General features: G+C 39.6%; 1 pseudogene; it reads left to right on the top strand.

Moving 5' to 3' along the window:
* The first annotated feature begins 2,194 nt into the window (after window positions 1-2,194).
* On the top strand, window positions 2,195-7,682 carry LOC139448665 (uncharacterized; annotated as a pseudogene).
* The last annotated feature ends 2,682 nt before the right edge of the window (window positions 7,683-10,364 follow it).

The raw sequence follows: 10,364 nt of genomic DNA, 5'->3' as shown, positions 1-10,364 counted from the left end.
CTGTGGTACGATGGTGCAATTTTCCAAGAACATAAATGTCCAGCAAATGAGAAATCAGCCAATCGGATAGAAACTTCTCTCTTTTCATTAATGATGAGCACCAACACGACCGGATAATGGGCACTTAGAGCCATCAGTGTAAATCTGCATGGCATTTAACCATTGTAAACTTCGGATATGTTCCTCAGCTATAGCTTTAACACGAGGTGCTTGTTCACATTTATTTACCTGTTCCAGGACATCAAGATAAACTGATGGCAGTTCAAGCAGCCATGGCGGCTTTTCAGGCAGAACAGTAGTGTCATCTATTGCAACATCACGCACAGTATGATTGAAAGCCGTTCTCTCAGATCGCATCCCATAAGGCCCCATACCATTTTTCCAAGAGTCATGAAAATATTCAACATAATCATTCAACACAGTTGACGTTGAGTGTTTAACCCCGATAGATTTCAATTTTAACATATACCTTACGTCTAACAGATCACGTCTGAGATCTAAAGGCATTGCACCTGAATCAACTTGTAAAGCCTCGAGGTGGTCCTGAACGCTCCAAGACATAATCTTAGGGCTTTCGACTGTACAACATCAAGTCTCGCTTTTTGTGTGGCACATGCAGATCCATAGGCTAGACAACCGAAATCCAGTCGAGATCTAATGAGGGCTTTATATAACATAAATAAACACTTCCTGTTCCTGTCTGCATCCCATTTGGAAATACTGGAAATACTTCTCAGAAGGTTCAGGACTTTAATGCATTTCTGAATCAGATAGTCTGTGTGTGGTTTCGAGGTGAGCCTCCTATCAAACCAGAGACCTAAAAAGTTGACTTTGTCCACAAACTCCAAATCAGAACCACACAAGACTAACTTTGAATGATGAGGAATCTTCTTCCGAGTAAAAAGGATTGCAGAAGATTTAGAAGCTGAAATCTTAAAACCCCAATGTACACACCAATTCTGTACAAGATAGAGTGATTGTTGAACGCCTTTGAAGACAGTATAAAAATTACCAGACCTTTTCCACAACGCTCCATCATCTGCAAAATGTGATGTTTCAACCAGGATATTGATATTCTCAAACAAATCATTTACCATAACATTAAATAATGTTTGGCTGATTACACTTCCTTGTATAAAATATAAATATATGACAGTGAAGTTCCACAAACTCAATATTCAGTGCTACCTAATGCCTTTTTAATTTCAGTTTCAAGTCGCACTAAAATGATCAGCACAAGATCTATTTTTCCTAAAGCCTGATTGAAAGTCTGAAAACAGATTGTTCTTTTCCATGATGTACACCAGACGGTTATTTACCATTATCTCCATTGTTTTACACATGTTAGAGGTAAGAGCAATAGGTCTGTAGGATGTGGCTTCAGTAGGATCTTTACCAGGCCTCGGAAATGGAGCTACTATTGCTTTTCTCCAAGAAATGGGAAGTTTGCCTTCAAACCAAATATTACTAAAAAGTAAAAGCATGGTTTCAAGGCTGATAAGGGGAAGATGTTTACACTTATCATAGCATAAAGAATCATCACAATGTAAGATGTCCGAGAATTCTGATTCAAGTGTTTCGTTATAGAGTAGAAAGTCTGAGTTAAAGTTATCTGTAATGAGCAAGTGCATTACTCTTGTCAATACTTGTTGTTGCAGGCATTACTTTACCAATAGACGGAATAGCACGATTGGAACTTGAACTACCAGAAATCTTTTTCACTTTCCTCCATACTGGTGTAATTAGACTAGACAAACGTTTTGCTTCAGTAACAGTTTAAGGAATGCCTATAGGCGAATAAATCAGACGGTAAAGCCGATCTTTCATCAATTTTCTTTGCCTTCTTCCTGGCATCATGTGACATGTATCCACCCACCAACAAACAGGTGGTTTAAGAGGACGTTAACCAGAACTTCTCCTTATGAATCTATTGGCAGCATCAATAATGTTAGAAACAAAGCATTTGTGAAACTTCTCTATGTCAATAGAGTTTATAGCAGGCGTGATTGTGTCAGAGCAGAAAGCAGTAAATGCAGACCAGTCAGCTTTAGAGAAAATCCACCGCTGAGGTGTACCACTAAGTTCAGTGATTGGGTCAAATTGAAGGTTAGTAAACGCAGGATTATGATCACTGCCAAAAGAATCCTGCAAACACACTTCCCAATCACAATGTGGAGCCAGTTGTGGACTGACAATGGTCAAATCCAGGGCCGAAAATGAAGCAGAAGCCAAGTCATACCAGGTCATAGAACCATCATTAAGAAGGAAAAGATTCTTTTTCATCAAGCAGTGTCTCAATGGCTTTACCTCCAGCATCCAACTTACCAGCTCCCCACAATGGACTATGACTATTAAAATCACCACACACTACTGTAAGATTGTCTGACCTGTTCAAAAGAGACATATAGTCATCATAAGTAGCAAGAGCATTATTATAGACATTAAAATGGAGACTGATCTTTTATTCTTCAAATGAATATTTACTGCATTCGCTTCTAATTGGGATGGTGGTATCCTTAGTTCACTAAATGACAAAGATTCCTTTATGATGACAGAACAACCACCTCTAAAACCAACCTGACGATCTTTACGTAGGCAGAGGATTCAGACAATAGGATCAGTCTAACATTCAACTTCCAGAGTTTCAGTCTGAGTACTAGCAGTCACCATGACAGGAGGAAATACAACGTCAGAAATAAGAACAACCGGAGACAGTGGTTTAGCTGCAGGGGGTTGTTTATGGATTTTTGGAACCTGATCATGAGCAATATCAAAATCTCCAGCCTGAGAATAAGACAGTTAATCCTCAACTCTGTATTTCTGGATCTGGACAGCTTCCTGGTATTTAATACAACCTTTGTATGCTGCAGAGTGAACACCGCCACAGTTCTTACATTTCAGATAACTTTCATTGCACTCCTCATATTTGTGCTTCCCTCCACATTTAGTGCACACATGATGAGGCTCCTACACTTCAGCAGAGACATGCCCATAGGACTGACACTTGAAGCATCCCAGAGCAGGAGGATCATACACCCGGATTGGAAATCTTTGAATTAAAATGACAACATGATCTGGTAAAGACTGACCAGTAAATGTAAGCAGAACAGATATTGTCTTGGGGTTTTCAACTCATACTCCATTTCAAGTGTTCTTTTTTGCAGTCTTGAGGATTATTTCACAGTGTTCCAATGTTGGTTTAGGCTCGTTTTCCGGGATATTTGTGAAGATAAGGTTACCCCTCATTGAACTGCACTCGTTGAAGTCCACATTTAAATAGTGAAGTACATGCAATTAGCTCTTAATGTGGTCAAGGCGAGGAAACGGTAACAGTAATCAAATCTAATATGAACGAATTTAAACACAATTATGACATTCTGTATACTGATTTTGAGGCTGCTTCCGATAAAATTGAAGGTGTCGTTTAACGTCCAGCTAACCTCGATGGACAAATTGGAATTCTTGAGTCAACGTGATAATTAACTGATGTTGTTTTTATGGTGTACCCGAAGTAGAAGGTCTGAAATGTACTACTTGCAAGGTAACTGTGATGTCAGGTTTGAATTAATACTTTACATTTGCTGCATCACTCCGGGATTACCTCCCACATTAAGCTGACACGCCATGATATAACTGGAATACTGTTCAAGGCGGCGTTAAACCCGCACTCACTCATTTAGAGCTTAAAATGTGGCAATCATCTGACGCCAACCGTGCCCATCGGCTTGGTAAAAGAAGTTAAAATGCGGAGAAGCCGGGCCCTATAATTGTGAAGCTTCGGGTATCAGGCGACAATGTTTTGAGCATGAAAGCTTGACCCGTGCATAAGGAAAGTAGACATGGAGTCTCACGCGAAGTTACAACACGTCAACGTCAACAACTAATTGCCCTTAAAGAGATCGGCCATTTTGGCTAATTTCAGAACGGTAGGTTTGTGTCCAAACGTCGTGAAATTACAAATAGTAACTCGCGGACTCCACAGGAAACACCCCAACGTAAACGAAACAGTGTTTCCAACATCACTCAAGCTGAGCTGGAAACATCATCGAATAGCCAACAGGTACGGATAATATATCACATGGATGTCATTAAAGAGACACCGGTAACACTATCGGATTTGTGAGTGCTGCTGTGAGTGCAGAAACGTTCTGTATTGTGTTGGAACGTGTATGGGTTGAGTCAAGAAGTTACTTACTTTTTTTAATGACTTATCGTGTCTGAGAGACATTTGAATATGATATGTGAGACATAAACTGGTAGGATGGTTATGATGTTTTCTACAGTCCCGCAATAATGAAATTATCCGAGTATAGTCGACTCTCAAGCGGCTTTTGCATATGTTCCAATATTCAGTTTGTAACCTGAGCAATTTACCCTGCATTGATGTAGCAAAACAGTTGTTTTCTGTTCATAGAAACATAAATTTGACATGTAATTTATATCCCACCGTCTGGTTCGCCATACTATATAATAGTAACTCTAAAAGTAAGATTGAACTGCTTGATCAGCTTTCATTAGAAACCCTTTCAGAAATTAGTGATTCGTGTACAGTTCCTCCTGGTGAGGAGAACATATGTATATGAGAATATTAGGAATGGATCCCTCTGTGAAAAATGGTGAATAGGCTGGAACAAAGGGTGTTGTCTTGCAATCTTGGTAAACTGGATTTTAACATGATTTCAGGCTCATCTTAATTTTCATGCCAGTAGTGTTCGTCTCTACGTTTCATTGTAGGTGAAAGCATTGCTTTTGGCAAACTTGCCAAGCACAGTACTACTTCTCGGTATACTGCAAGACGGGCCATCAATTGCGTTTCTTTTTTGAAAGAGTATATATCTGGTGTAATAAACTCCAAAAGTTCCTCAAAGTCCTCAAAGTCCTCAAAGTCACATTTCGAGTTCGTTATTCACATAACCAGTGACATCTGTTCGATGTACCACACAAAAGAGTTTTACATTATTGTTCGTTATTGCTGAGTATTTGTTAGGTCACTTTTATATAAAATCAAGTACTCATCATGATCAGAATCTCGAAATTGATAACGATCATTTTATTTCTCTTGCCGATAGTTTTAGTCTCTACCTTTCTTTGTAGGTGAAAGCATTGCGTTTGGCAAACTTGCCAAACAAAGTTCTAAAAATTATAGACATCCTGCGAGCCGGGCCATCAATCCAGCCTACTCGAGAACAGGGTCGTTAACACACTTTGGCAACCCATCCTGGTGGGAGGTGGACCTGAGGGGCTACTTCAGTATCAGCAACATCACCCTCACAGCAGCAGCAGTCTATGGATGGAGTAAGGGACTGACTAGTTAATATTCTTAAGAGTTGGCTGGGTTGTCTCTCAGGAATAAAATACTTTTTCAGTCTCTGTTCCAAACCTACATATTAATTCTCTGCAATTAATCGAATATATGTTCAAAGCACTTTTACAACATTTTCAGTGAACATATTTTCATCTTGTAAGTTTTGATACATACCACACTAATGGACGCACCACTCACATACACACACCACACACATACATAGGGGCAGACCATTTATTATTGTTGGGGACGGGCTGAGATGTTTGTCAGAGACACAATATTATTCCGGCCATTGTTACAAAACATACATATTTCTTCTCTGAAAGTAGCCGAACAAAAGTTTTACACAGACATGTTCAGGAGTAACAACATTTACAGTGAACATGAGTTTTCTTTCTGTAAGTCCTGAGACAAAGAGCTTTTGCGCCCATGAATTGGTTTCCGCGGATATGCTCTGGTTATGTACTGGCATTGACGTTTTATTTTTTTGTATATGACCTTATCTACAGTGCAATGTTGGGATGTATTTGAATATTGCGTCAATAGGAGTGTACATGCAACATAATGCCAGCCACAGGCTCAAAAGCTTAACGTTAGCGTTTTATGCAAGTGAATGTTGTGCCGTTTGAATATTGCAGCTGCACACATGAGAAATGCTTATGTCGAAGTGATGGACAAAGATGTCAGCCTCTGCCCTGATGTCCAGGTGGAGTGATGTGGGAATGTGTCCAGCACTGTTGCCAGGAAGCAGATGTTCACCTTCACCTGCAATGCCACATTCCCCATCCGCTTTGTCCGTGTCACCAGGCGTTCTTCAAGCAAGGTGATGCTGAATATCGGCCACATTGATGTTCAAGGTGTCGGGGCTACAAAGCGATACCGTGAGTATACTGCATGTGGATGGAGAGTGTAACTCAGTGTTCTTGAAGTGACAGTTCCATAACCGATGTTGCCTCCTCAATGCATATACGTTTACAACATTCCATTTGACCAGATGCCATAACGAAACTTCTTTACCATGTCCACTTATCAGGTCTGTGAAGTACAGCATGTTGAGAGTAATATAGTTTTGTTACGGCAAAGTATTCAATAAGCAGCCACCATGGAACAGTTCGGATGTTCTTAACCACAAGCTCTCCTCCATCTGCATGTCCGTGACAATTGGTCAATAACATGATCTAATAATGCTAACTACGGTTATAACAAACTCAAAGGGACCACTCATATTGGTTCGTAATACTAGTTCATTATAATCATATATGCAGCAAATGACTGGGACAAAATATATGTTTGTTGTACCCGACAGTTCGTATAATGTTCGTTATTAACGTAGTTTACTGTATAAATATTTGCAAATATGCCTGTTTCAAAGTTTCAATTCTAGTGGGGATTCTGGATTTGAATTGAGCCAATGCAACCCTTGCGATTTAATGATTGTATGATCAGGCTCGGTGACTGAGCTCATGGATCGTTGCTCATGATATCCATCACTGGATTCTCCGTTTACATCTCGATTGTTTTCAATTATGACAGGCCTGTGGGTTGAATATTGTTGATTGTTGCGTTAATAAACAAACGTTATTCTTTCACAGCTCTGAATAAGCAAGATGGGGTTATAGTAAGGTGAGGTGAAATGATGTTAAGCGTCGCGTCCAAGATTATTGCACTTATAAGCATGCACGTCTGTGTGTGTGTGTGTGGCTACTTGCACTATTCCGGACTAATGCCCATTTTATATTGCCAGCAGGCTGAGAAACCATATCGCAGTTTAACATGATATGAATACCCAACTCAGACACAGTATACTGACTCCGGGCCGACCAGTCCTTGTTTTAGCCCCTTTATGCCGAGCTCCAAGCAGGGTAACGACAAGTACCATATTTTGACGTCTATTGGTATGACGCGGTCGGGGATCGAAACCCGGACCTTCCGCTTTCTGGGCGGACACTCTACCGCTCGACCACGTAGGCGGTCAAGGTTTATAATAACATGAATGTATCATTTAGAGTTCGGTTTGTAATCATTATGTCATTGCAATGTCAGTTGACAGATCTACTCTCATCAATGTGATACTTCTTTCGATCATTTGATAAATCTGTGTTCTCCCTGTCCAACACAAACCTTTTATTTCTACTCGCTAGGTTCCTACTACACGCCCACAGTAAACAGGAAGGTGTCCATCCCATCCTTGACTACATCAGCCATAACAGCTGGCGATTGCGGCATCCTTTGTCACCGAAATCATTCATGTATCGACTTCAGCTTCAGCACGACTGCATCGACTGACGCTAACTGTCTGCTAGCCAACAAGGAAATGCCTCGGAATTCTGTGGCAAATAATGCCTGGACCATGTACATCATGGACAGCTGCCTGTAAACACAACTTGAAACTTGAAACTAAACGTGGAATCTGAATAGAAGTGGACTACAGTTGTGAAAAGCAACGTTACCATTTATATCCGCATCAGGTAGACTCAAATGAAAATGTAAATAATAGCACTGCTGGAACAGTAATGCATTGGACATTTCATTTTGCTTTATCATTGCCATATCAGTGAAGGATGATTTATCACCTTTACCGTTGATCACAGTGGCGTTTAATAGATTGTCTGAGACTCTCATTGCAAGGAAGCTGCACACTCTCACTGCAATAATTGTATTGTACTGTGAAAAGTATAATATACAGAGGATTTATTACACGGTTTTCGTATGTGAAATATCATCCGAATTTTTGTAAATTGTTTAAAGTCCACGAGTGAAATCGTTTTCGCCTTAATCAATCTATCTTTATTCAAGCACTTAAGAGGCCCCAGGCCTATAGTATATGTGACAGATATGTTGTACACAATTTTAAGTTTTATTTACAGATTTGGTTCTATATAATAGTGCGTGGAATGTAAATATGGCTAAGTTTTGTATTATTAATTAATCTAGACTGTTTAACAATTGTTGGAATTTCACAATATTTGGATCAATAAAGTAGTATACAGGAATATAGTTTTTTTTTCTCAGGGGAGTACAATGGACATACAAGTTGGTTGGTTGGTTTGTTGTTTAACCCGGCACTCAGCTATATGACGGCGGTCTGTAAATAATCGAGTCTGGACCAGACAATCCAGTGATTGATATCATGAGCATCGATCCTTGCAATGTGGGATCGATGACATGCATCAACCAAGTCAGCGAGCCTGACCACCCGATCCCGTTAGTCGCCTCTTACGACGTGCATAGTCGCCATTTAGGGCAAGCATGGGTTGCTGAAGACCTATTCTACCCCGGATCTTCACGGGTTGGACATACAAGTAAAGAGTGATATTCATCCTCTATATCTTGGCCTATTACATATTTTACGTAATAGTTCTGACCTTGGGGTTTTCCTACTCTCGAGGCATAAATCACGGGAAGAACATCAAAATCTTGCCAATGAATTTAGGCATTTCTTTATATTTACATACAGATACTGTTCAGTGTACAGTAAAACTATTCGATAATGTCAACGAAAATTACCACGACTGCAGATAAATATCTTTTAGCCTCTGTAGAAATGAATTGGTAAATACACTTTCAGATTGTACAAATTGATCATTCCAAACATTTCCAAAACCACTATTGAATAACAATATTTTCACATCAGTTACCCAATTAATCTGTCCATTCGTATAGTATAACATCATCATATTGTAACATGTCTTAGGGTATCTCGATGAATTCATGTTATGAAGGTGTTTCAGCCAGTACTTTATGACTTTCAACTGTGAATATATAAATCTAAATTCTACCATGAATTTGAAATTGACTCAATTCTGATTGGTCAATCAGAGGCTATTAAATCACAATAAACCCTCTCTGATTGAAACAGCTGGTTTGACGGCCGCATCACCGCGGAAGCTAATATTCATAGAATAGTACTATTTTCAGTCAATCTATGTAGCCATATGTAAATAATTATATCTGCAATTACAGGTTACAAAATGCACAGATGCGGTTACTACAATATTTAAAGGATGTGTGGCAATACATTTCATGCAGAAAACACGATTTAAATCTACAAAGGGAATGTATTTACGTTTTGGAGACAACAGAGAGCTTGGGATTTTGGCGCTTTTCTATATATACGAGTGTGACGTCATATCTTTTGCGTCACAGTGAGAGACATGACGTCATAATGGTGACGTGCGATGTAGAGCGAAAGCCTTGCAAAGCTTGCTTTGTTTTCTTTAGGGATGCCCACCTCATGTAAGCTTACCAAGTTGCCGTGCTTTTATGCTCTCAATGCCTGTTATATGTTCGAGTGAAGTATTACGGTGTAAACAAACTGCTTGAGTATATACAGCGCCATATTTTGTTCGGTGATTCCGTAATTCAGATCGATAACCCACTCAAAACACTGAACTCAACCCATGCCGCTTCACTCAGTGTATTTGCTACACCAAAGAGTTCGCGTGTTATTTAGTCATGGTAGAATGGAGATAAATATACTGTGTTTTTAATGTAGAGCTAGGTTACCTGTAGATTTAACCGCGCTAAATTTAACATTTGAAAACTCACGCTGCGCGTTCGGTTCCAAATTCAATTTAGCACGGTTAAATCTACAGGTAACCTAGCTCTACATTGAAAACACAGTATGTTTATCTCATAATTATAGATCTGAACCAGACAATCCAGTGGTCGACATCATGAGCATCGATGACATGCATCAACCAAGTCAGCGAGTCTGACCACCCGATCCCGTCAGTTGCCTCTTACTACAAGCATAGTCACCGTTTACGGCAAGAATGGGTTGCTGAAGACCTAATCTACCCCGGGTCGTCACGGGTCCATTGCATATGAACAGTAAAACCGGTATGGAGAACGATGTTATTCATCATGTTGAAAGTAAGCATTACTTAGTTGATTTTTTTACACAGATGGAAAGATATTCATGTGATAAAGTACTAAATAACTTTGGAAAAACTCTTCTGGAAATGTGTTCAATTCTGAACATACATATTGTGAATGGAAGACTTGGAACTGTCTATCAAATCAGAAGTGATGCAGGTCTCAGATGTTTACCACTTTG

Source organism: Haliotis cracherodii, unplaced genomic scaffold (assembly GCF_022045235.1).
Source record: "Haliotis cracherodii isolate W230 unplaced genomic scaffold, xgHalCrac1.p SCAF_7, whole genome shotgun sequence".
Taxonomy (NCBI): domain Eukaryota; kingdom Metazoa; phylum Mollusca; class Gastropoda; order Lepetellida; family Haliotidae; genus Haliotis; species Haliotis cracherodii.
The sequence above is the reverse complement of the archived record's forward strand: the minus strand, read 5'-3'. Positions and strand labels throughout refer to the sequence as shown.